Raw genomic sequence first — 26977 nt, forward strand, 5'->3', positions numbered from 1 at the left:
ACTAAAGTAGCCCCCAGTCCTGTAGCAAACCCTGCTTTACCTCCCACCCCTCACTTATTAACAGGCTGGAAAAAGAAAGCATATTGTGCCTCTCTCTCCAGACTGTTTTTATTTGAACATTTCTAATTTTCAAATCTGACAGAGCCTTTAATAAGACATAATAGGCAAGCTGAATGTCAGTCCCAAGAGTCAGAAAAACACTCCATTTTAACCTGTCTGAAATGCAGCAAACAGCTTCAAGAAAGAAAATGAGCAGACAGAATTACTTCAGTATTCTGTGTTAAGACGGTTCTACTGTATCAGTTGGAAAAATGGGGGTACACTTGACATATATGGCCTCTGGAAGATGTATACAGTTACTGATTTTAGAAGTTTATATTCAGGTTTTTTGCTCAGGCTGCATTCAGTTTGTTTAAAACCAGTATTTTCCCAATTCAATTCAGATATTAACTGATTTCTTACCTTATCTGAAAAATACAGCTAATGGGGATGTTCCTAAGGCAGTGAAGCTGGTCATTGCTGGTGACTCCTGCCCCACAGTGCTGAGGTTTATGGATTCCTGTGATGATGTGCAGGACCATTTTCTCAATCTATTGACCCTCACAGTTTCCTTCCAAATCCTGCTCAACAGCAACACCTGTGGGAAAAATAATTCCCATTTTTTACTGCTTCCAGCATTTCAAGCTACTTTTGACATGGCATTTGATGGGTTGCATCTTTCACTGCCATCAATGTACTGTCCATGGCATTTTCTTCCTACACCTGCTATCCTGCTGCCCTCATTCCTCTCCATCTTAATGATGACTTTTCAGTCATTCTGTTTCTTTCCCCTTTACTCTCTCTCTATCAAGAACACTTAGGAAAACCCAGAAAGATGTTTTGCTTAGACACTGGGTTAAATGTCAGCATCCACATTTATTTCCTGCAGTGAAACAGATTTTCAAAACAGCTCTTCCATTTTCCACTGCTAGTGACACCACTGGTGACAGATTTTCAAGTGAGAACAGCATCAACCTGTCCCTGCTCCAATTCTTGTGATCAGATATTTGGAATAGCTCAGGGCCAGTACAGCTAAGCATTTTTCAAAGTCCAGTCTTCTGTCCTGCACTCTAAATATCTTCAGAATTTTTGACATTGTGACCCTAATCTTACATTACCCCATAATGTCATATAAAAAAGAAGGTATTTTGTCTTCTCCCTAGCTTTCTGTTTTCCTAAGGAATTCAGGATATAAATGGATCAAATATTTTATTATACACAGCTTGTCTTGAATTTTAACCTGGAACTCTACTCATTTAGAAATACTGCTGTTATGTAACATAATGTTATGTCACGTCATGTCATGCATTATGTTTATTATTTTTCACCAAAAGAGAAAATTTTACTTTCAAGACAGCTCAGTGTCAGTGGACTAAGATTTGCAAAGTCCGTTTGCATTAAGAAACCTTCTCAAAATAAAATCTTGCAAGGAAAAATTCCCACAGAGAGCAAGACCCTACTGCGATTTAGTTCAAATTAATCTCTCAATTATTATGGTTTTGTATGTTTGTTTGGCTGGACATTTGGTTTTGCAGGAATAATCTTATTAGTCTACAAAATCTAGTGAGCTAATTGTAATTTTAATACTTTTTTCTTTCCATTGTTTTCCATTTGAAGCTCTTCCTGTGTTCTTATTTCATAGAAGGTGCAATGAAGAGAAACCATGTCTGCAGACACAGTGGCTCAGGCAGCTGAAGTTACTGAGGTATTTATTAGCCCATCCCAAGGAGATCTTGAGTCTCAATATGTAACAGACTGATGATCCATGTTCTTCCTATCTTCTTTAGATTCCAGGGTTCCTCATGTAGCTTCACCTCTCTCTTCCCATTACTTCTCTCTACCATTCATCCCTCTTATCCCTGGCAAGCAAAAACATCCCAGAACACGTTGATTTAAACATGCTCTCAATTAGAATTAAGGGTCTACACAAAATTAACACTATCCAACACAGGATAGCAAAGTCAAAAGCATATGGTGTTTATCCAGCAAACAAAAAACCCCACCCATCATACTTGTTATAACAGGATTAAAGTTTACAAACAGAGAGGTTACCTTCAGAGTAACACCCAGACTCAATATCCCAGCACAACTCAGTCTGAAATGTGCAGAGGAGTTAAATGTATGCTCAAATTATTCATTAAATGGAACCCATCAGGAGTTTTTATGCTATTACCAAATATGCCCATGCTTAAAACTGATATGGCTGCTAAGACCTAACTTCTCTTGAAGCCCAGACCCTTTTTAGGTTAGTTATTTCACTCACAAGGCAACCTGGTCCTGGATTACTTAACTGTGCTATATCCGCCACACTAACCTAATGCCTAATTTCAAAAACACAATCTTAAAAAGCCTTTTCTAGTTTCACTGTCAGATTCTATAAGGCATCCTTTCATCTCCAACTAGCACAAGGTGGTTTCAAAATATGCAATAAAACGAAGTGGCTCCTCACAACAGGTGTGTTGTGCTGCAGGACCCGCTGCAAGGGAGGCTGCAAGGCTTGGACGGAGGTCGGGCAAGTTTACCGAACAGAAATCCACTTCAGTTGCTAATGAGAAAGAAACCATGCCTGGCTGCGTGTTTCTCTGGGGTGGGGGAGCACCAAGAGATCACTTAGCTGAAACATGATCTACAATTTCCTTGTCCTTACACACTTCCTTAGGCATTTGGGATTGGCCAGGGCTGAGGACAGGTGCCAGTCGGAGCAGCTGGACAGTCCTCCTGCTGCAGGATGAGTCCCAGCACCAAGCTCAGATGTTCCAGCCCCTCCTGAAGGGAACTCGGACTCCATGCACACTGATGTGGAGTGAATGATCAGCAATAATTAAACAAAATGCACGGATTTATGCACTGAAGCTTAACCAAATCCTGTTTCAGCCCACTGGCTCAAATTGTGCAAGAAAGTTTCACAATTTTTAAATTTTACTGTTCTACAGAAAAAGGTGCCCATTTTTTCAGTCTCACCCAAACCTAAATAACTCCAGGTGTAGTTAATGAATAATAGAAGTTTTGTGAATTTTTAATGCAGTTCACTTTTATATTCCAAATTAAACTTCACACACCCAGCCAAATCAAAACTGCTCTACTGATCACCTCAAGTTCTACTGACCCGTTACCAAGTTTAATAACTTTTAATCCAGCCTGTTCACATGCACAGATGAGTCCTTAGTGTTCTTAACTAAATCATGGTGCAAAAATGATTGAATCTGTGAGAAGCACACATTTGCCTCTTCCCCACTCCTATCAGAATCAGATGTAACAAGAAATTCCACCAGAAAAGTCTTTTTCAAGAGGCTGCCAACTGATTCTACAGCTTCAGCTAAAGTGCAGAATTCAGTGCATTTCTCCAAACCCATTTTCCTCATCTCTCTGCAGAGGATGCAAGAACTAAATTAGAAAAGGGGCAGAGGCCATGGCTACGGCAGCACAGCAACTTCACAGATTTGTACAGGCCTTTGTGAGCAGCCAAGATCTTACTCTCATCTTTTAGGTGAGAATTTTAAGATACTGAATCTTGAAATGGATTATAGTTTTGCCAACTGAAATTTCACCCAATTCATACCTGGCAATCAATTCCACCAGTTATAATCCATACAGAGTGCCTGGGTTGCAGCTTAGCATGAAGCATATAGTTATTTAGAAACATGCTTTCAGTTTCAGGGATGAAAATCAAATCTTAATGTTTTAAGAAAACTCTTGAAATGTTTAGATTGAAGGTGAAAATTTTGCCTCCTGTCTTTATTCTACGCAATACAGTAGTTTTCTTAAACTGCTGAGAAGAGCCCTGCATTACCAACACTGAAAGCAGGCTGATATGATTTAACTAGGTGTGACTACCCTTGGAGTGTGTAGTCTGCACGTACCATTGCAGGCTTAGGGTCATCCTAACTGTTGTGTCTTTGTTTTTCTAAGTGTAGGGAGAGAAAAACCTAGCCCCTCTGAGGTTTGGGATCTAACCCATCTTTGTATCATTTTAACACTGCTTTTCCCCATGGCTTAAATCAATCCTCCCACTACGCACAGAAGGCTACTGGGATGTGTCCTGTGAACCCCCACATTTTCCCCTGGCAGACTTCTGCCTGGTGATCTCATTCTCTACTCATATCTTCTCATCCCATCTGTAGGGCAATAAGTCATAAATCTGTCCTTTCTTTCACGGCTTGTCTCATTTCATCTCATCCTGTCTCTTCTTGGGTGTTTTGTTGTCAGTTATGAGTCACTATAACTCAGACTTAATTCATACCTGAAACTCTCTTCTCTCCCCACATTACTGTTCAATAAATGCTGCTTAGGTCCAATGAATGCCCTGCCTTCAGAAAGAAACATAAAAGAGAAAAAAAAAAAAAAAAAAACCAAACCAAACATACCACGTTCTTGAACATTATCAAAGAAACCAAACTTAGAGATCACCAGTTCAGGAACTTTAAAAATTAAGGCTGTCCTTATTTTTTTTTCTCTCCTTGGTGTCATCACTGCATTTGGATTTTACAGCTGACATTCAGCTCACCACTCCTCCCTAGTCTTCATTTTGCATCAGGAACTGCTCATGTCTGGGCTGAGTAGTAGGTGCACAGCCATAGTTTTGAAATAAAGGCATCCAAACTTCCCCACCAGCTTAACAGCACTCTGACATCATGGTCACCACTCAGTGCAGAAACAAAGCTCAAAACATGGAACTGACTTTCCTTGCACTGTCTGGAACCATTGCCTTGGTTACCAGACCCAGCAAACATCACAGTCTCTATTTGCCATTTGATACTAATTCTTCCTGTGCTCAGTGCAGGGTGTTTTGGAATGAGAAGGACCACGGTTTTGAGAGTTTCGCAAAGTTTTATAATTAGGAAAAGTTCCTTTTAAAGTGCCATCATCTTCTAGAAATACTGACTGTGATAAAATCCTGACTGCAAGTTTCTCAGGTCCCAAAATTGCACGAAATTTGTGAAATGGAAGCACTCCTTCTGTGAAAACAGAACCAAATTAAAAGCTGTATCTCTAAAACACACTTGTAAGGAGCTTTGTTATACCTGTAATTTGTTGAGAAAATAGTGTATCAGGGCAGTGTTAGAAACATGAAATATTTGCAAAAAGCATTAAGAAAAAAGAAAAGACAAAATACTGAAAGGAAAAATACTAATAATACTAAATACTAGACCATCATTCACTGGCCCCATGTGTTACATCTGCATTATGTGCAGCAAAACCTAGTAGTCTGGGATTTACAATCAATTTTCCGTATAAGTTATCTGAGGTTCTCTCAGGCAAAGCAAACTGCATGAAGTCCCAGAAGCAGTTTGGTAGCAGAATCTGAAAGAGTACATCAAAAGTGTCCATGAACACACTGCCAAAACCATGGGAATGCACACACATAAAAATACCAATGTGAATAAATATCTGAAAGCTGATAACAGTGTGTAGTTCAGGAATTAAAATAATACCCACAGTGACTTTGCTGATTACTTGCATCTGCTTTTCAGACATTCATATATGATATAACATTCAACAAGAGTGATTTTTTCACATATCAGTGATATAACTATTAAATATATACCCTTAGGAGATACCTCTGCTTTTGTGGGTTTGTTTAAAATACTTAATTATGAACAATAGTTAATTATAACAGCTTGATCATTGCAATGAGATAACTTAAGACTGCAATAACTGTACAAATAGAATACTTACTCTGAATGCACCTTGGTATTGGTGCACTCTGCAAGCACAGCTCTTACCTTTACTCCCATTAGCAGCTCATTTGCTTCCCCCAATTAATAAGCTATGAAGCTGTGTACAGCCAACCTCTGCACTTACATCACCATACAAACGTGCATGTAATCACGTGCTGCCATTAAGTTGTCACTTTGCACATCTATAGCATGTCTGTCATCACCTGCTCACACAGGGCATTGGAAAGGAATCACACCAGTGTTCTCCTTGCTTCAGAGACAGGGAACATAGACTCAGCAGAGCTGTGTCCCTTTCTCCTATATGTATTCATGAAACAAGCATCTATTTTCCTATTATCTAGAAAATGACAACATTTCTCTAGATTGTTCTTGCTTTCCAACTAGAAAGTTGGAAAGAAACTTTCATTCTTCCAAGAAATGTCTCAGTGCAGAAACTTCTTTCTGTAAAAGCCTTATTTTCTTTCAGCTGTATACAGGACTTATACACAATCCTTATACACTTATACACAAAAGCTCACAAAAATCCTTGAGGCCTGGAAAGTGACACAGGAGCTCTGGCATCTTCAGGAACCAAAATAATTTCCTCATCACTGTAGGTCTAACCCAGGACCTAGTTCCTGAGGTCACTGGGAGTGTCAGAGTGCCTTAGCCCATCGGCAGAGGAGGGGCTGTTCACTCTGCTCCAGTGGATGTCAGAGAAGGATCCTCTTTCTCCACCACTTCTCAGATGGCCATCAGTGCTCTGGGCAGTAACAGATGGTAAAATCTGACCTGGCTAACAGATGTGATGGGAAGCAGCATCAACATATCTTGAACTTGGAGCTGCAACTCTACCTTTTCAAACCTGGCTCCATCTTTAGGTTGCATGGGAGCATTCAGCCTAAATTTTCATCTTTCACATGACTTTATTTATGTAATTTTCTCACCCGCTTTATGTGAGTTAACAAGAAGAAGAACTGCAGAGCATACTATGTGTGTGCACCAATTACTGGTGTAGGATTTGAAAATGCAAATACCTGAATACCTTGTAGATTAGTCTCCAGTGACTCCTCTTTGTGCATTCTGAGTTCATTTTGCCAGATTACTGCTTTTTCTTTTTAGGGGCAGCCTGAGACAGATATGCTGGAAGAGCAGAAGAAAAAGCCATCTGAGTATGAATTCAGTTAGAAAACACAATAAGCACAGCAAAAGTCAAACCATAGTCATTAAAGTGCCATTACCCCCTACAGTCTATTTGACTGATAAATGCAATATACCACGCAGAACAGGTAAACAAGCAACAGCAAACAAACCATGCCATTTCATAAGAAAAGATGGAAAATATTTGCACAGTTCCTTTAGCAATTGTTTTGAACCTCCTGAACTGAACCACCCTCAAGACTACTGGCAGTGCTTGAAGCTTTGCTGGATTTTGGTGGCTGCTTTGCCAGCTCTTCTCCTGCTCTCCTTCTTCAGTTGAACCAGAAACGTGTTTTAGCTGGGTACATCTGCATACATAGACACCTCACTGGCTTAGGCCAACTCACCTGGAGTGAGCACATTATAGGAAAGCTAAAATCCAAACCTAACAAAATCCTTCCATCTCTTGATTACTCAGGAACCAAGGACAAATTATTTGTCATCAAGGCCACATCACCTGCCACAAAAACTGACACCAGCTTGCGTTGAGTAAAGTGATGCTGCACCAGTTCATACAAGCACAGAACTTGGGAAAATGCCCTGTGAAATTCCTCTAAAGTCATCAGAATAAACAACAGAGAATTGTTTTCTTTCAAGACCAGTAAGACAATGTGTGGAAGATTTGGTTAACTGACATGATTATGAAGATAAATCAACAGATTTATTTTGCAACTTCACAAAGAGCTGGGTGAGAACAGAAATGTTACAGAATGCCCAGAGTATACTTAATTTCTCCTTCTTTGGTATTTTCCTTGTTTCTGCTCATCTTTCAGACTCCAGGCAGTCCCATCAACCAGACAATGCCATGGGCCCTATCAGGCACAAGTTCAAGCCTCCTCTAACCCCTGGTTCTCCAGGTCTCTGCTCTCCTCACCATTCTGTCCTGATGACAGATTGATGTGTCACCTCATCTTAGGTCAGACAGCAGCACAGGGGTCTAATTAAAATCCAGATCCAGTAGCAAAATATCCACATGCTTCTTCCCAGTTTCAAACACTTCTGTTGGCTAAGTTTTTGCCTTTCTGTGAACATAAGGCTCTACGCATCCATTTCAAATAGATTCTAAAATGCATCTACTGTGCATGTAAAGTACTTTCCATAAAGGTATTCTTTCATTAAATATCGCTGAGCTTGGGTCTCCTGGGAATATTGATGCAAGCCTGAGATTCTCAAAACTTGGGGCAATGTGATTTTACAAGATATAATCTTCCCTAACAGCAATGTCTGAGGATTTTGGGTCCCTCTGAAGATTGCTGAATTTCATCACCCCAAATCACTCATTGTTTTCCAATATTAAGGCAAGGTATACTGTGAAAAAGGATGGAGTGGCCACTATTTTGATGAAATGAAATGATTTACACATCAGTAACATCCCATGGAGTTCAAAGCCATGTCCTTCCCTGGTGGGCAAATTCTGCCAGTAGCTGCAAGTATATCATCTCCCTATAGTAAACAGTAAGACTAGAGTGGAAATGATAGATAAAGTAAACCTTGTGCACTGAGTAACTGCAGGGAGTCTAAAGGATCTAATAATTAGTTTTACCTCTATCAAGGTGCAACAAGAATAAGCTGAGAAGTTTAAGAATGCCTGACAAGCCCCCAGGCTCTCCACAGCTGCAGAGATGCCTCATTGTTCCGGAGAATTTTAAGGCTAATCTCAGGTGGAGGGAACAAGAGACATCTCTTTTTGCTGCCATGCTGCTGATGCAAGTGTCTGGAAGGTATATTTACCCATATATTTCCCTCCACACAGGGCCCAGTGCTGGGTTCCCCTTTTCAGGGCTGCTCAGGCACAGTGAACACCTCTGGGGCAGCCAAACTTCTGCTGGCTTGTGGCAGGGAAAGCCCAGAGGAAAAACTCTCTTTAAAAAAAAGAGATGTCTTCCTTGGAGTTCTTCCATTTCAAGCTCTGCTTTGCACAAGCAAGTATTCTAGACTTCATGATTTACTGTGCTTATTACAAATTCAAAGAGCAGCTGACACCTGACCTTGCAGATTGAAGGGAACACCCAGGACAAGAAGCTGGTCACTCCTTCCCCATGCTCTAACACACACTCAACCAAAACACTACCAGGCAGGAGGGCAGTTGCACACTTCTTTCTCTGGACTTCTCTGGATGAGTGAGTACCTAAGTAATAAGTTTCTGGGACTCTTCCTCCAAAACAAAGACAGTTCCTCTCTGAAATGTGCAAATGATATGGCATCAAATTCTTTCATTTTACATTTGCATGGTACTATGGACTCTCAGCTTTCTCCTGCTCTGACAGAAACTGCATCATGGGCTGCTTGTAAATTCCCACTGAAAGCAAGTGGAATGCTCTCACTGGCTTCAAGGAGAGTTGGAATGGCTTTTGTGTTATTTTAAAGTATTGCAAATGATATCTGTTTCCTTGGGCAGCATAAAATACTGTACTTGGTACATAAAAAACTGTTTGACTAAGAAAAAGGACCACAAACTTCTTTTTTTAGTGCTTTGAGCATTTTCAATGCCTACAGCCCTCCAGGCAGCTGCACTGCTTTAACAGAGCAGTGAAGGAAGAGAAACTGGAAAAAAAATAACTGAAATATGAGTAAACGACCTAATCTGCAACAGAGATCTGTAGCAAGCCTGGTTTCACTGCCAGTGAAGTCCAAGACAAGTTTCATCTTCACAGCAAGTAGCAGAAAATTTTTACTCAGTACTAAAAAGCATGAGCACTTTACAAGTTCATATACTTAAAACACGTTGCCCATAATTGGGTCAAGTAAACTTTTATGCCACATGATTTTTCCCACTAAGTTTCATAAAGCTCTTGCAAAGTCCAGAGCCTTCTTTTTGCATTTTCTGAAACAGACAAAACAGTGTGAGAAGTCTGGGTTGGCCCACACCTTCCTTTCTCAAGCAGAAGACAAATGTGTCATTCTTACTTTCAAGATTAAGTTTTATTACCCGGGATATTGTTGAGGCTTTCAAGTCTAGTTTAATTCACCCCAATGTCAACTGACAAAGCAAAATCTGACCTTTCTTTACACAGCCTGCAAAAAAGTACCCCTGGCAGGCTGAAACACACAGACAGGAGCAAATACCTTTATCTGTTCCATGGTTTGCACAAACACACTTTTTGCAGCCTGCAGTGCTCACCTGGCAATTCTGAAAATCCAAACCCTGCATGGTGTCACTGCTGTTTGTGTTACAATATTTGCTATTTGTACTGGGGACGAGATCCACTAGGAATATCATTTAAAAAGAAATTCTGACCCACCACTCTATAGGTCTGTTCTCTGCCAAATGCAACTGGTCCAAGTCTGTCATCATGTGTCCCATCTGCCTTCCCAGTGACCCCGTACCGGCAACCTTATGCAGGTAAATCCCCGAGGAGCTTGTTCCAGGAAGGGCCTCTCATGCTGCATGTGGAGAGGGCAGATGGGATTTGCAGCAAGCCACAGCTTGATTGTCCTGAGAAAATGCCACTCCTTAGCCAGCCCCTCTCCTTTAACACATGCATGTGAGGCCTATAAAGCCCCTAAAGAAGAGGAACAGCCCTGCTTGGCCTCACAGGGGCTTTAAAGGCTGTGAAAAAATCAAATGCTACATGAATGACATCCAAGAGTCACAGGTACAGCCTTTGTTAGTGCTAAATGTAATGATGATGATGATGATTTGAAAAAGCCAAACTTTACATTAAGAATCTGACTGAAGGGATTTGGACCTGATTAGAGGGTTTAAGCTAGGAGACCTTCCTTACAGTAACCCAATCTAGCTCAATGAGACTGTCTATATCAAATCCATATTGCTATTTTTATTTCCACAGTGGAACTGCACTACCAAACATATTGACTTGAGCTAGCCACAAAGGAAAGTGCTGGCAAAAATGATTCCGAAATAATTTTAGTTACAAAAAATGCCTATGCTGCTCTGGCATGTTCCATCAAGAAACAGTTCACAAGGCTCAGCCTTGAAGGTTACACTTATTACTTACATGTACAGAAACCAGCACTTAGGATGAATCATCTGTGTTTTAAATACAGGGGACTGAGGCATAGAAAAAGAATAATGTCCATCCTCACCTAAAAAACTGTGCAAAAAACTGTCCAATGTAAATACATGATTTGTGAACTATTACACATTGGACTTTTATTTTCAGTTAGACGTTTCTTTCCTAATCCTTTCTGGACTAGAATATCATTAGTCTAACTGAAGACTATGTGCCTTTATTTCCTCCTTCCCCTTGGAGCAAGGCCACTCCAATCAGCATGTGTTCATCCTGCAAATCAGTCTCTAGGAGCAGTGTGCTTTCCTCAGCTGCTGGATGCTGGCTGCATTGCTGAGCTCCACTCAGCTGCTCTGCTACTTGCCACTAAAATGCAACACGTCAATCACTTGCACTGCTCACAAGAATTACCACAACACAAGTCTAATTAGAAACTAAACATTGTGTTATCTGCAACTATTTGGAGATGGAGTAAGCTGATACATGTTTTAGGAACCTGTATTGCAGCACAGTAGTTCATGATAACACCCACCTCACAGTCCATTAGCGAATCAAAATATTATACTGTATAAATACTACTATGCTCTTTTCCTTTTTACAGAAGCCCCAGGTCTCAGAAGCCTCCATTACCGAGCACATGTGACTTGGTTATATTGGAACATTGTAGGAAATGGAAAGCAGCCCTGACTGTCCAAAAACAGCAAAATGAAAGCCAGTATACTGTATGCTTTGGCCCTGTCTCTAGAGAAGTAGCCCCAGCTAGCCTCCAGACGTTTTCACTGCAATACCTATTGGCAGAACCAAAGAAACTCTACACTGCATGATGCTGTGCATGTGTCAGTCCTTCTGTGCTGGGCTGATCCCTTTCGCTCATGTAACTCACCAGAAATCCAGACAACACTACTTCAAGCTTCAGCCTGGAATCCAAACGTGAGCAGGGGGAAACCTGGGAAAGAGCTGAAGCCAGAGATGTGCATGTTTAACAGCAAGAGAAGGATGTGAAGGGATATGCAGCTGCTTCGCTGCACAGCTTCTCCAAGGGGGAATTGGAGAGCACAGACGTAGACCACGTTCTCACTTCTAGCTGAGATAAACATTCACAAGCCATTCATTTTAAACAGGAAGACATAACATTAGGACACGACCTTTATTTCAGTGTGAAGGCAAGCCACCCCAGCTCACTGCACTGCAGACATCCAGGAGAGATCCATACTGTTCCACTGCTCTGTTATTACAGGTGGGCTGGATTTTAGATTCAACGAGGAAGGTGCAATTTTATGGCTCTGTGGAAAAATCTTTAAAACGCTGGCGGGTAGATGTCTAATGATGCCAGACTGGTGCTGCAAAACATCATTTGTAGATAAAGCACTGAAGAAAACGTCTGTGTGCCAATGAACGAGCATTTAGGCAAATAATTCTAAACTGTACATGCAGATTTGGTATCACTACACTACTATTACAGATGCCTACCCTGCTTTTCTTCTTTTAAAAGGGTGCAATTCTGATGCTTTATCATTAGCTTTCTTGCTGGAAGCCGATAGAACTTGAAAGGCAGCAACAAAAGACACTGGAAGATTAATTTACAGAGAAAATCTGCAGATTTTGAAAAGCCACAATCTAATTGTAGCTTGAAAGATGAAACACAGTTCTTGTTTGTATCACACCCCCCATGCTTCCCATAGAGATATATATGTGCAGACAATTTTTTACTGTGGGAAGCTATCAGATATTACTTTGTATTAACTGGGAAGTAGATATTTACAGCAATTTCTTTTAAAAATTGAACTAGGTCAAAGACTGAAAGGTGGTAAGTTTGGGCTTTTGTATCCCAGACTGAGACAGTTTAATAGGTGGATGTCCTGCTCAAAGCTGAAAGCTTCAAAACCTTTGAAAGTGCTATCAACAAGTTTTCTAGATTAGCTCCTCAACACTGTCATTTCCAGAATGACCAGTGATTTTTAAATCTTGGCTCACAATTAAAAAAACCCTGAAACTGTAATATCCATACAAGCCACAATAGAATCTGGTAATTCTGCAGGAAAAAAGTCTACACAAAACTGTACAAATATATTAAATGTAAACTTCTTCCCTGTTGTGAAACTGGCTTCTCATCACTAAAAGCCTTAAGTGGACCCTCAGCCTTAGCTTACAGTTCCTCTCAATCAGGAAGAGAGAGCGAGAGACACAGGAACCCCTCAAGAGGTTTGGTTCAGGCTTAAAAAACAATTCATTCCAAAACCAACTGCAGAGAACCAAAGCTCTGGAACATGCAATTCTAAAAGCTTGAGAACATTTTTTTTTGAAGCACCAGACACAACCTTGGAAATACAAACTGTACCCAACTGGAAAAGGTCTTCTGCATTATTTAATAACCTGAAAAAATGCTAATGCCGTATTTATTTTTTGAAAACTGCAAACACTCTTTAGTGAAAAGCAAGTATACTACTCTTTGGTGAGACAGATATGCTGTGCTTTGTGAGGTGCTAGCATTTTCAGATATGCCACTCACACAAACCTGATTTTTACTAGAAAGTTTTTTCCCACTCTGGAATACTTTTATTGACATTGGGTTTTCCTCAATAATAATATGTGGAAAACAAAAATTCCCTGTGACTCTAGGAACTGATTCAGACACTAAGACTGGGACTGCAATCAATATCCATAACACACTCCACTGATACCTCGGATCCAAAAGCATAGATGAATTTGAAAATCAAAACTAGTGGTACTCTCATCAGATCAAAAGCAAATAATTAGGAACATGTTTTAGAGCACCTGGCTGGCACCTCATTGAAAAATGGGGTACAGATTTTTAACTTCAAACAAAACTCAGTTTTGAACAACTCTAAGCAGGCACAGGAATTACCTGGGAGCTTCTGCTGATTTTCAGTTGACTTCCAACTGAGAACATGCAAGAAGTGAAATGACCAGGCCTGCCATGTCCTACCCATGAACTTTTGAAGAGAGCATATTTCTATATACAGTTCCAGTAAGGAAAAAAACAAAAGACAAAAATCCAAATTTAAAGCAACACTCAAGTGCTGGGAACTTATTTGTAAGCATTATGTCAGCAATTTTATCAGCATTAACTTACAGTTAAAAATTCAGGAAAAAGTAAGATGAAAAGAAGGAAGGAAAGACTTTGGGAAACACATAAAACTCACAAAATTTTCCTTAATTAAAGAATGGTGCTGGCTGGTATTTTCAATCTCTGCAGTGGCTCTGGCATATTTTATTCTGCTGTAAAATTCTGATTTTAATTTTCTTTTGTGAAATCTACTGTTCCTGTTTAAAGGGGTTTTCTTCCTAAGAGATTCATCTCCTGTTTATATGCAGATGAAAATGATCTAACTTGAAATGACTGGAATCCTGAATAGAGCCCAGAGACAGTTAAAAAAGGAGGTGCCTCTTTAGTGCAGAAAACTAGTACAGTCCATCTACAGTTTAACAAATCAGTAGGATCTTAGTGCAAGGTGTATAAAGCTGGATGTTCTTTATAAACTTTATGAGCTAATTTTTTCTGAAAATTAACTGCCATAGATCTAGGCCAGTCTGGTCAGGTGAAAAGCAGCACAGGGCAAGCCTCAGAAATGAGAATTTCAGTTAAGAGTCAAAGTACATTAATAAAGGCATGACCTTTATATATATATGTATAAAAAAAAATGTTCATACCTCCATAATGTATATGTGTATGTTTTAGATTGTCCTGTATTTCTGGCAATAACTGTGGTTATTGCACAGAGAACAGTAATTTGTCCAAATCAAACCATAAATAATTAAGGCCAGGATTTTGACATCGGATCTGTGTGGGTGGATTTTTGCACCCCCGCAGATTCAATGGCAGGATCAAAGATTAGGAAAGCCAGAAATACACTCAGAATGTGAATATTGCTCAAGTCCATCACCTGGCATTTCCAGTGCAGGGAAGGGTCTGCTTTCACTGCCACCCTCCCATCCAAGGGCCTGTGGCAGATATTTGCAGAGTAGCAAATGATCCCATTCTTGTCCCACCCTGCCCATAGCAGCCAATTCCTACCCCATCCACCTCTTCCAGTTACAAGTTAGAGCTAGGAAAACACAGAGCTGGAGCTTGGAGTTTCACTCCTCCTGACTATTCTAACAAAATAAGTTTAGCCTAAACCCCTCTTTTCAAGCTATACATCAAGCTTATACTATAGGCTTCCCTCCACCCCCCACCCCACCCCCCCCCCTGCCATGGGGCTTCCTAAAAAATAGTGTTTATTTTTATTTTAGCTGTTCTGAAAGTAATCAAAGAAAAACTACACCGATTGCAGGTGTTAATGGTGTGGGGCAGGGGCAGACCTGCTGATCCTGCTGAGGAAGTTGTGGATGGCTGTCACACAAAAACTAACTCGATGCCATCAAAAATCCTCATTTCCCTTGACAGAAGAGAACTTGCTGCAGTATCATTTGGGAATTTTGACTTAAATCATCATCAAAATACAGCTCCCATTCATGTGGAATAAAAGGGAAAATACTATGGCTGACATTAAGGACAGAATCAGCCCAGATGATGTTCCCCAGTTGCCTTAATTTGTAGGAGAAATTCAAAGCTTATCAAAAATTCAGCTGATTTCCATGGAAACAGGATTTTAACTTGTGAATCAAAACTGCACGAGGGCCAAAATGCCAAACACAAATTATAAAAATATTTTTCCACATTGGGATTCTCAAAATAAGAGGCACACAGTTAAACAGAACAGAAATAATGAATTCACAAGGGACTAATTTTTCATCATCCAGACTATCTTTTTTGTATAGTGCGTATCTACCTATATATGCCTATGTGTTGAATATTTCATTAAATGCCCTAATATTAAAACATTAACACATTTTTTACAGTTTTAATATCTCTAATAACTTAAAAGCAGAGAGCATGTGGAGAAGACACATCAGCATTTAGTTCAGCATCTCACCACAGGCCAGTCACGATCTGGACTTAAACTTTGCTTAAACTCTGTTTTTGGAAACAGCTAAATACATTTTTACTGAGTATCCCAGTGGAAACATTATCAATAGCATTCTCTGCTTCAGAATTATCACTTCACCTGAATATCCACAAAAAATGGATGATTATTCCCCTGGAACACATTGGGAGTATATGGTTTCTCTAAGCAAACAAGGCTCACTGTTGTACTTTTGTCTTTGCAGTAACTCAGGCTCTTGCAATAAGTACTTGCAGTAACATCACTGGCAGTGACAAAGCCATGTAAGAGCTAGATTATTTTGCATTTTTCAGTATTTCAGTGTAGGTGATTTTACAGTCCTCTTTCAGTTTACACAATTTTTCATAATCTACAAAACAAACACAAAAGTGCAAATATCCAGTTCAGCCCAAGGATACAGAGCAGCATGTGGTGTTCTATATTATACCCAAACTGCTGAATTTTTTAACATCTGACTGTCTAGGAAGAGCTCTTTCAAATCACATAACTCGGAGAAATTTTAAGTTCTCTATAAAGATTGTGCAGTGTTAAGGCACTGACACAGCTCACATTTTAAATTTACGAAAATAAGAGAAAAAGTTTAGCAACATTGTTTTTCAGCTCTTAAAATAGTGAACAGATTCTCTTCCAAACTGAAGAGTAGCAAAAAAAATGAATTTATTTTAATTTAAATTACTAGGATTCCTTCCATTCTATCCTATAATAATTTTATCCAGCACATATGTGGTAGTTCGTTAATTTGGTTTTTTTCTTCCAAATATCCTTACTATTTCATCAGATCTTCAAGATGGTTGACTATTTATCCACTAATTTTTCAGTTTTATGCCCAATTTTCTTTTTTAATAAATAGCATGCACTGCAGATAGACACTGAAATATAGAAGAATACTTTAGCATCGTGTTTTTGTTCTGCTGGGGTTTATTTATTCTTTCTACATAACCCTGTGTTTAAGAAACCTTCAAAGCACTCCCAAAATAAAACAGCGATGTTACATGTAACTTTTTAAGTCAAGGAATCATGGTTTCCTAAAGACAGCTTCTAATGAAAGCCAGTTTTTTTTTTTTTTTTACACCACCTTTACTGATGCAATTATATTTAATCACTGTTAAGAGTCAAGATTTTTAGCAGCCAGATGAAGTATACTGGATTAGCTTAATAGCCATATCTTTCTCAGACTTTTTAAAACCTGTTTTTCTTTCCATTGAAGCAGAGAGCAAGGGGATTGGAAACTTCCAGTGATTCTTTTGTAGACTAAAGTGGTTTAACTCTGTCTGCTCATATAAGAAGACAACTCTAATTCTCACGGGTCAAGAAAGAGAACAAACAAAAACTACATTCCCCCTCTACATTAGCCAGAAGCACATATTGTCAGAAAGGAAACAGGACAAAAAACATTAGCTGCTGTACCAAAATATACAGGCATAAAATAAAATCCTTCAGGAAATTTAAGACCCAAATCTCTTCAAAGTTTTATGAAAAAAAGAGTCCATGCATTTAGAGCTAAACTGGATGAATCCATCACTTGACTCAATACCCCATGGAAAATGTGGCACGTAGTATATTAAGTTAACAAAAAACAAACAAATGTACAGCTAATAAGTCTGAAAATTCAAACCTTAAGTTCCTCATTATAAAAGCCACAAGTGACTTTCTGAGCAGGACTACCCAAACCACTACACAGTGTCCCTAGGGACAATCAGTTTTCCTTCTCATCTTCTTTGCTGCTTTTGTACTGATGTATAAAAGTTTAGTTGTCTGGGGCTCAACCACTTTCAGGCAGCTTTGAGCAGTCACCAGCCTAGTGATGAGATGACCATACGTGATGAAAGGACAACGTTAACTCACAGTTTCAGAGTTAGTGTTGGTGTTTCATGTGCCACATGATGAATAACAACATGAGAGGCCCCTATTCTTCTGAAATATAATTGGCTTTTCTTTAGAGAACGGCGTAGAGAAACACAAAAAACCGGGGTAACATTCAGGTCACGCTCAGACAGATTGACTTCCTGGTGCCTCTTTCAAACCTTATCTTCCTCCTTCTCCTCTCTCGGAAAGGCAAATGGCTCACCCCAACTTTCCTTTTGACAGTTGTGCTTTCCATGCAAACATTCGGTGACTAACTAGAGATTCCTAACCCAGAGACCCCTAAAGGCTGGCTCTTGGATTCCATTTTCCTTCAGACATGCTGAGCTCCAGAACAGCCTGTTGCTTCATCCACCTCCCCAATCCCCCATCACTGCCCCAGTGGTAATCTTCTGCCTCCTCCTGCACCCCTGCCAAGGAGAGGAGAGCCTGCTCAGCGAGACACTGAGCCACTGCTGAATTAACCCTCATGGCTCCCTTCCCATTAGCCTCAAATCCTACTTTATTTTGTGCACTGATCACAGGTTCATCCCTCTCTTCCCTCTCTCCTGGACTCTGCTGTGTCCTGCAAAAGTGGTCGCTGTTTTGCTCCTTTTCCTGGACAGTTCAGCTGCTCTTGTTCTTTGATTCATTCCTTTAGGGTTAGATTTTTTTTTTCCTCAGCAATTCCTCCTGTAAACTGGAATCACATGTCCTACAAATGATCCTGTCTCTAATTAGGAGATCTTTTATGTCTCTAACGTACATGTGCGTGCCAGAATTTTCCACCACACAATGCAAGCATCTATCCTCTTCTCTGCTTCTTGCTTTTGGGATTTAGAGAAAAGTATTCCTCTGCTACCTCCTGTACGTTTTCCTCAAATATTTTCTCCAGCTGTTTCAGGGTTTCTGTATTCATGCCTGGCAATTTTATTTCACCCTTTCATTTTGTCTGGTGAAAGCGAAAGAAAGCTCTATCTTCATCTTGTCATTTTTATCCCCTTTGTCAGGCTCATGCACAGACACAGCTCTTCCACATGGGCCTGAACTCTTGGTCCGTCAGTTTTGCATTCTGAGGGGTCTGGTTCCTTGCAGGGGGTTACTCTGCCCACTTCTAGGTGCCATTAATCAGGTTCTTTTTTCTCTCTGTGGATGTCTCAGCCTGCCTGATGCTAACCATGCTTCCATGCACACCATGCTAAGTAAATAACATCAGGGCTCCATATTTTTGCAGCAAACTTTAATATGGGTATTCAGCAAGCTTTAATACCCATAACATGTGGATATCTCAGTTGGGTAGAATGACAGTAAAATATCAGTGTTTCAAACTATACTCCTCTTTCTAAGTTTCAGTTGGGCTCCCACAGTCATTGTGACAGGAGTTTGCTTTCACACGTTTGGCAGACACTTCCAAATCACCTCACCTCCGTCCTGCTAAGTAGTGAATGTCTTTTCCTAGATTTCTAACAGCCATGTTTAGGAAAACTACAACATTCTCTAATGGCAAGTGTCCTACGGAGAAGTGATGATGTCAGTCATTCCCAACTGCAGAAAAACATCCTTGCTTGAAAAATTCTGGAGGCAATGCTTGACCCTAACAAATCACCTGGCAGAACAACTTCTGTCTTCTGCAGCACAGCTACTTGACTCTGCAGCAGACACAGCCTTCTCTCCATTAATCCACACCTCTAAGAGTTTCAAAGCTCCATAGTCACACGTATCAGCTCTGATAAATAGTCAGAGGCTGTGCTCTGGGAAGACACTCAACCCCACAGGAGCAGAGGGCCTCGTGTCCTTGATGCCGGGAGGGGCCTTGGAAGGTGGGAGCTCCTCACTGTCCCAGGCTGAGAAGCTCCACTGAGTCTCTAGCACAGATGCACCTGCCTGAGGCATCCTGGTGCTCTCTGACACTGCACCCTCAACTTGGGGCTGGAGGAGGCCAGAAAGGATTCCCAGGACAGGCAGGTCCACACTCAAAGAGGCACAGCACCCTCAGGTCCCCAGCACAACAGGGCTACATTTCAGAGGAGTAAAAACTCGTTTAAAGTGCCTTATCAGAGCAAGTGGAAATTCTGCAAATGAGGATGTGTCAGAGTGTCAGAATTTAAATTGTTTTGCGGGGTCACCGTACGCTTCATTTGGCCTCAAATACCACCAAATGACACTGACATCCAGGACAGAGAGCTAAGTGCTGGGATTCAATCTGCTGCTGCCCCTCTTAGAAGCCTCAATGAGAGCAAATTTTAAGAGTTGAATTCTAAGATTTGACACTGGTGCAGGCCTTTCTTTTTGCAAATGCAATTTTAAGGCTTGATTTAATTGTTGCTAAAAATAAGGTAATAGAAGGGTTCCGGTCTTGCACTATAATGAACTGCAGGCTCAATTGTTTGAAGAAGGAAAATTGCATTGATGAGACAGGATCAAAGACAAACAAAAAAATCAGTTATTTCCTCTTGAGGGTAAAAAATTTGGGAGGCTCACGCTTTTTCAAGCAGCCCTTACTGTGGTTTAGCGGCAGAAAGATCTTGTAGTCAGATTTGATTTATTAACAAAACAACAAGAAAAAAAAGAGAAGTGGGCACATGAAGACACCAGTGTCAGAGAGGACTCAAAGAAAACCAAATGTAGCAGTTCCTATTACAAAATGGAACATGTGCCCAAGCTTGCTTTGTTTCAGAAATGAGCTGCAATGCAGACAAGGGAACGGCATTTGTAACAGCTACGACTGCCTGCCATCCCCAGGCAGGAAACCTCCTGCTAAAACTTCAGAGGCACCACCATTTTTAATTGCTTGCCAACATATACACTTGTCATTATTGTTGGGATGCCAACCATTTCATGACACAATCCAAATAGCAATAATTTTTAATCCAGGGAATAGTCAGAGCAAGTTATGTCAGTCCCTGTGCCTCATTCCAGAGTCTGAGAATAATACATGGCATACCCATTGCGATTAAATCTACATACACTTAAAATTACTTAGTCTTTCATGCCATTTTTTAATGATTGTCTATTGTAGCCAGGCTACAAAATCTGAATTTTGTGGACACGCTATTTCCTTATCCAATAATACTGAAAAAAAAACCCAAAAGAGCAGAGAGGCCAGGTAATTGCTTGAATCCAGGTTATACGAAAGCAGTTTTATAGATGCATGTCCTGATTACATCAACCAGCTCAGGAGCCCTAAACTTGCCTGTGATTTGTGAAGCTCTTCCAAACACAGCGGAGTGGGTCACATGGTATTGATTGATCATGTCAGGCTGCTAAACCATATCAAGAAATGGGAGAACAAAACACTGCACTTTCTTTAAAGTACTATCCTATAAGCAGTATTTGTTGAAGTGCTGCATGAACTTATGAATTTAGGGCAGTCTGTATGCCTGTGACCAGCAGCTCCACATTTACACTAAAAACAAAATGTCCTTAAAACTTGCCTTTCAACAATAGTGTGCCCTCTAGAGTTTTCACAGAGCAGAAGTAGTTCTCTCCCATCAAAGAACAACAACAACAAAAAAATTAAAAACCTTCAACAAAATATAACAATCATATCCCAAGTATTGCATGTGTAGGTTTCATAAAAAAACCCCAGATTTACCTGAAAAAGGGCTTCACTACCTTCCTTCAGCATTCCACCTTTTTCTAGTCTGCTACCCATCTCAAGAATTGCTACAATCCCCTGACAGACACACTGGGCTGGAAGTGCTTGAAGTCTTCGAAAATGTGAGACAAGGGAGACAGTGACCTCAGAACTGGTGGGGTTTTACTCAGCATCTGAACTGGGTTTCTTAAAAGCCAACGTCCCCCATCTCAGACCACCTGAAGACAGAGAAGTGATAGGAAAAAGGGGAATGGCTTCACACTGACAGAGGGCAGGGTTAGATGGGATACTGAGAAGAAATTCTTCCCTGTGAGGGTGGTGAGGCCCTGGCACAGGCTGCCCCATCCCTGGAAGTGTCCCAGGCCAGGTTGGACAAGGCTTGGAGGAACCTGGGATAGTGGAAGGTGTCCCTGCCCATGGCAGGGAGTGAAACTGGATGGTCTCTAAAGTCCTTTCTAACCCAACCCATTCCATGGTTGCATGATCCTGTGGCTCAAAATAAAGGAAAAATTAAAGACTGACCAGAGGTGTCCTGAAATTGTCCTGTTAAAAGCAGCACACCTTTTCCCAGCCAGTTTAACGGGCACTGGTTCCAGTTCCAAGCAATGTGGGTGTGTGGGTCATCTCCTGGGACTTCAACCTGCTGGCCATGGGATGCCCAGGAGCGGGCACTCCCCATACCTGATGAGGATACAGGCATTTCTAGAAACCCTCCTTCCATCCACAGCAGGCTTGTAAAGTAGCTGGGGAAACTATCCATGTAATTTCATCATCTACAGAGAAATATTTCCTCTGGGTGCTTTAAATACCGGAATATCAACTTATTTGATATCTATCTACCTCATGTTTTGCTTTACTTGGGTATGGAGCTTCCAGGGATAAGAATTCACATATGCTAATCACTGTTTATTGAAAAATTTGGTTTAACTGATTACTATCATAAACAAGTTATTGGAAATTGCAAAATAATATTATGAGACTATGAAAGTACTTGATAACCTTTGTGGTAATTTTAAAAAATACAATATTTAAGAAAAATTGAGAATATGACTTATACCAAAATCTTCAAGAAAGATCATGATTTGCCCCAAATACTCTAACATTACTCCTTTTCTACCTTTCTCCTGGTTACCCAGAGAGTTTAAGCATCTTCTTATGATGTTTCTTGTGAGATCTTTTTATCCTTAAAATCTTAAAATAAAAGTTCTTTTTCTTTCCGATGTTTGATAGAGCTTTTTCTCACAGGACCTCCTGCACAGGAATCCTGTACAGAGACAAAGAGCCACATACTGAAAACCACTGCTGTGTTTAACTAAAGCTGTCGGCGCTTTTTAAAACCCATCAGAAACAGGACTGAATTCTAAAGAACATACACTCATCTCGTGATCATTTTTCAGCTGGAGATTGAATCAGCCAGCTGACTGCACAAATGAAGATTTCTTTAGAGAAGAAAAAGGTTGTAGTTAAAGCACAAAGTTCTCAGAATTTAAAGGATGCCAAAGGAAAGGTTGCCCTCTGCTCAGGAAAAGTGAACTGTTATGACTGAACTTTCCTATGGCAGAAAATCTGAATAATAAATTCAGCACTGAAAGTTCACCCCAAATATTTTAAGTTTGGCCATATTCTAAGGAAGAGATAACAATGACAGTAAAAGGCAACCAGGCTCTCCCACAATTAACTTCCCTTGTTTTACTACTCTCATTTCAGCTGGAGAAAGTCAATACCTTTATAATTATCCAACTTTAGGATATGTATTCATCTTTATGTTACATACTGTATTTCTACCCCAGCACATTCCTTCTCTGAGGAAAAAAAAAAAAAAAAAGAAAAAAGAAAAAAAAATAAAAAGAAAAAAGGATTATCAGTCATTTCCTGTGGGCTGGAAAGAAATCTACCTTGAAAGGCTCACTAGAGCAATTTAATATTGGAGCAACTGCACTGTCCATTCTCTGTATTCATTGCTCACCAGCTGACTGAAGATCATTTCTGTACAAGGGCATCTGCTTTTCACAGGTGGGTCTGACAAGCCAAAATTATTCCATTTCTTGTGGAATTACAAAGAAAACTGCAGCTGAGAGGAAAAAAAATCCCACACAACCCAACCTCTTTCTTGACCTGAACGCTTCCAAATGAACTTTCAAGCAATTTAACAAGCATATGGTCAGCCTTTCCTCTCAGCTATTATTTATTGTACACACTGATAATGTTTTGAATACAAATTTATTTTAATTATTTGTGACAATATCATTGGGCTTTACCTGTTTTTATTGTTAACTGGGTTTCTTCCTCAAAAAATGAACTTCAGCCTCCGGAGACTTTAATCTTAACACAATTTCATACTTTACAGTTCTTGGAATAGACCACTTCCTTAAAAATACATGAGGATCAAGTTTTAGAAGATTTTAATTTAGTTTCTGATCTTGCAATTTGTTCTGAGGTCTAGTCCTAAAGAGATACATGTATTACTGGGCTTAGATACATCAGAGGGAGCAGTAATAATTCACTGTTTTCTTAATAAGAACAACCACCTCTTAACCAGACTGATACTCTTTCTTTCTCTCCATTTTTAAAAAGAGGATTCTTATGATGAGATATTTCTGTTTTAAATTCAGTATAAAATATATGGGCACACAAATCTCAGCTTTTTAACACTGCTGGCACTAACTAAAGACATAAACCAAGACAAAAATCATCAAACTGACAACATTTCCTCAATAGAAGTCATCCCTCTAGATATTTATTAAAGGCCTCAAAACTCCTGACCCCTAAGTACCTTATCATCAGATACACAGCCCCAAACTGGTGTCCCAGGTGTTGCAAAGATAAATGGGCTTCACAGCCAATATACACAACCGGGTTTGGACTGAGCTGTGAGAGGAATCAAATCGCAGATTCTTTAAGGGTTCTTAGAGAAACTGCGTTGTGGCAACTTGCACACACCAGTGGCCCCCCAAGACTGACATTTCAGCTCATCTCAACTGCCTCAGAGCTGACATAAAAGATGTACAACCCTTGAAGTTAAAAGGTCTGCCACATACAGGGCGCTGCCCTCAGACACAGGCAATCCAAACCACTTTACATATTTATATACATGTATGCATGAACACACAGGTTTTTATGCAAAACAAAATAATACCATTCTGTGCCAGGATTCCTGGGCAGCTTTTTCAGGTGCTTGATGTAATCCACAGTTGGGCCATGCAGGCTCCAGATCAGCACGATGGATTCCTCAGCCAAATGGTAATTTACAGTAGTCATTTCCAAGAATAGGACACTGATGTAATGGTTACACAAGTCTTTGCCTGTGTTCATTAATACCTCTGGTGTTCTGGGGTGCACAGTGTGGTACTTATGTCCGGCTATCATTCTTATCTATAGCATTTGGAGTGATAGCAAAGAGAGAAAATAGGCATGCTTTGCCTATGGGAGGTGATGGGAGGAGAGGGGATAACCAGATTCAATAAATAAATAAACAAATGCATCTGCATGCTGTTGATTCCCCCACACTTATTACTGTGCATTCTACCACAAATATTCTCTTTGATGCTTACAAGAAAGATGAGCTACAAAGGCTGCAAGAATGCTTATGCCCATTACTGTCTTAATCATAAATTTGTCTGTCTATAAACAAATGAAAAGTAATGTCTGTAGGCCCAGGTCAAACTCCTATGGCTATGAAGTGAGCATTCCATTATTTGTCATAAGCAGCATTTTCTATTGCCCTGACTGTGAACACCTGCAACATTAACAACAGTGCCCAACACGCATTTAGAAAACAAGGTTTCTGGAATGTGTTTTAGTTATATATGTGACCTAAAATAATCCAGAGAAAAAAAAAGTCACGCGTAAGAGAGCATACTGATAGCCTCTAGAAAATTATCTTTATATAAAATCCTAGGACTACAGTCATGGAGAAGGGATCCTGATAACTCCCCAGCTGCCTGCACTACATTGGCAGAGAAATAAGGAAGTACACTGGAAGAGTTTAATTCACTGAATGTAAGATAATGGGCACCATTACAGAACACAAAAGCACTATGGACAAGCAATGGCATAAACTCTACACAGTGCAAGTATTGCAGCTATTTCTCAGGAGCTAAGCAAGACAAAATACATTGTCCTACTCAGTGGTTCCTACTTTCCCTGCTTACATTAACACTTCTTTTTCATAGTTAAACACTTCTGTACTATGACACATATTTTCAAAAGAATAAAGAAAACATAATACATCCTTTCATTTTTTTTAATACTAAGCAATTGTTTTATATATACATTTTTATATATTTAATTCTGATAGTAAACGTGGTCTTATCGTTCTTTCTGCTTTGATTATTTAAACAAATATTGCATTGATATTTTCTAACAATGCCTTCGCTCCTATAGACAGGGGTCAATGCACAAACAGGATCCTCTCTGCCCTAGAATTTTACCTTCATGCTTTGCACCAGCTTCTACCTTGCAACTAAGTTGTTTGTTCTTTATTTTTAATCTTACCTTAAGTTTCAGAAGACCTGCAGACAGTGGGATGGAAAACTTCTGCTTGGTGACTTTCATCGTGCATTTTGAATGACGGTTCAGATGGGTAAGAGCTTTTCCAGTGTTAAAATAATTTCTGCTGTAAATTTTACACTCCTGACAGGGTGACTACATCCAGGCTGATATGCTGCAAAATACAATAAAAAAAATAACTTTCACCACCCAGAAACAGTCAAATATATATCAGCTGAAGCAGTAAATGTCTGTAAGGGTTTTCTTTTCTCTCCATTTGTAACTCTAGGGCAGGATATCAATATTAGCTGTAAGAGAAAGACTACTTGTACACTGCATTTAGATCTCGAACACACAAAGAGTGAGAGTATAGAAGTCAGAATTTTGCAAAAACAACTATTTTTTTAAACTAGGTCCAATGTTGGAATGGTAAGCAAGGAGGAACACGACATTTTTTGTGCACACATTTTAAGTTTGCGAGGGCATTGATTCTCAAACAATCCCCCAGACAACAAATTTGTTCTTTTTGTGTCCTCAAGCTTCTGCTCCTCTCTCTCAATCGATGAGCTTCATGACGGCACTGCACGTGGCGGCGCTCTTTGTCGGGACACTGCACTGTGCCACCAGGAGAAGCAGCAGCTCTCCAGCTGCTCCCTACACAAGCTGGGAAAGCAGAGCAGCTCCCTGCACTGGGAAAAAGGGGACAGGAGCACACACCGTGTGCATTTCAGCACTGTGGGAGGGACCCACATCTGCTCTTTGACTTACATGTCACGTAGCCTGTAAAGTAACAGAGCCAATCTGACCCGGGGAATTGGTTGGTGTAGGGGGGACATCACAGCCTCTCCAGCATCTCGTGGAATATTTATCACCAGGGTTTTTTGGCAGGCAGAGTAACCACGGTACAGGTTGAGGTGGCACCTCACTTAGTAATTGCATAGGCTGTAAACTCACACTGGAGACTTCTTCAGGACAACTGTGTCCTATGTCCAGGAAGCTGGAGATGGAATCGGCATTGCAAGCTTAAATCTAAGGTAAAACTCACGAGTGGCTGCAGAATTATCACTCTCTCAGCAGCTAAGGGCCTCCTCCACGCAGCTCAGCTCAGCACAAGCCCATCCTGCACCTGGTGCTCCATGGGGGACCTGTTGTGGATGTGCCAGCCTGGCCCTGGGTGAGACACACCTCACAGAGGCAGGAATTCCTCCTGCCCTG

The 26977-nt window shown here is 40.3% G+C and overlaps 1 long non-coding RNA gene across 6 annotated transcripts in view; it reads right to left on the reverse strand.

Annotated features, from left to right (window-relative positions):
* The window catches only part of LOC136361490 (uncharacterized), a 107159-nt gene that overhangs the window by 40762 nt on the left and 39420 nt on the right, over positions 1-26977 (reverse strand). For all 6 annotated transcript variants that reach the window (XR_010743643.1, XR_010743645.1, XR_010743642.1 and 3 more), the window contains 3 exons: positions 25769-25937; positions 6734-6839; positions 463-637 (listed from right to left, as the gene is read on the reverse strand). This is a non-coding gene — a long non-coding RNA (uncharacterized lncRNA). The remainder of the gene's footprint in view (positions 1-462; positions 638-6733; positions 6840-25768; positions 25938-26977) is intronic.

The sequence above is a fragment of the Sylvia atricapilla genome, chromosome 5, assembly GCF_009819655.1.
Source record: "Sylvia atricapilla isolate bSylAtr1 chromosome 5, bSylAtr1.pri, whole genome shotgun sequence".
Taxonomy (NCBI): domain Eukaryota; kingdom Metazoa; phylum Chordata; class Aves; order Passeriformes; family Sylviidae; genus Sylvia; species Sylvia atricapilla.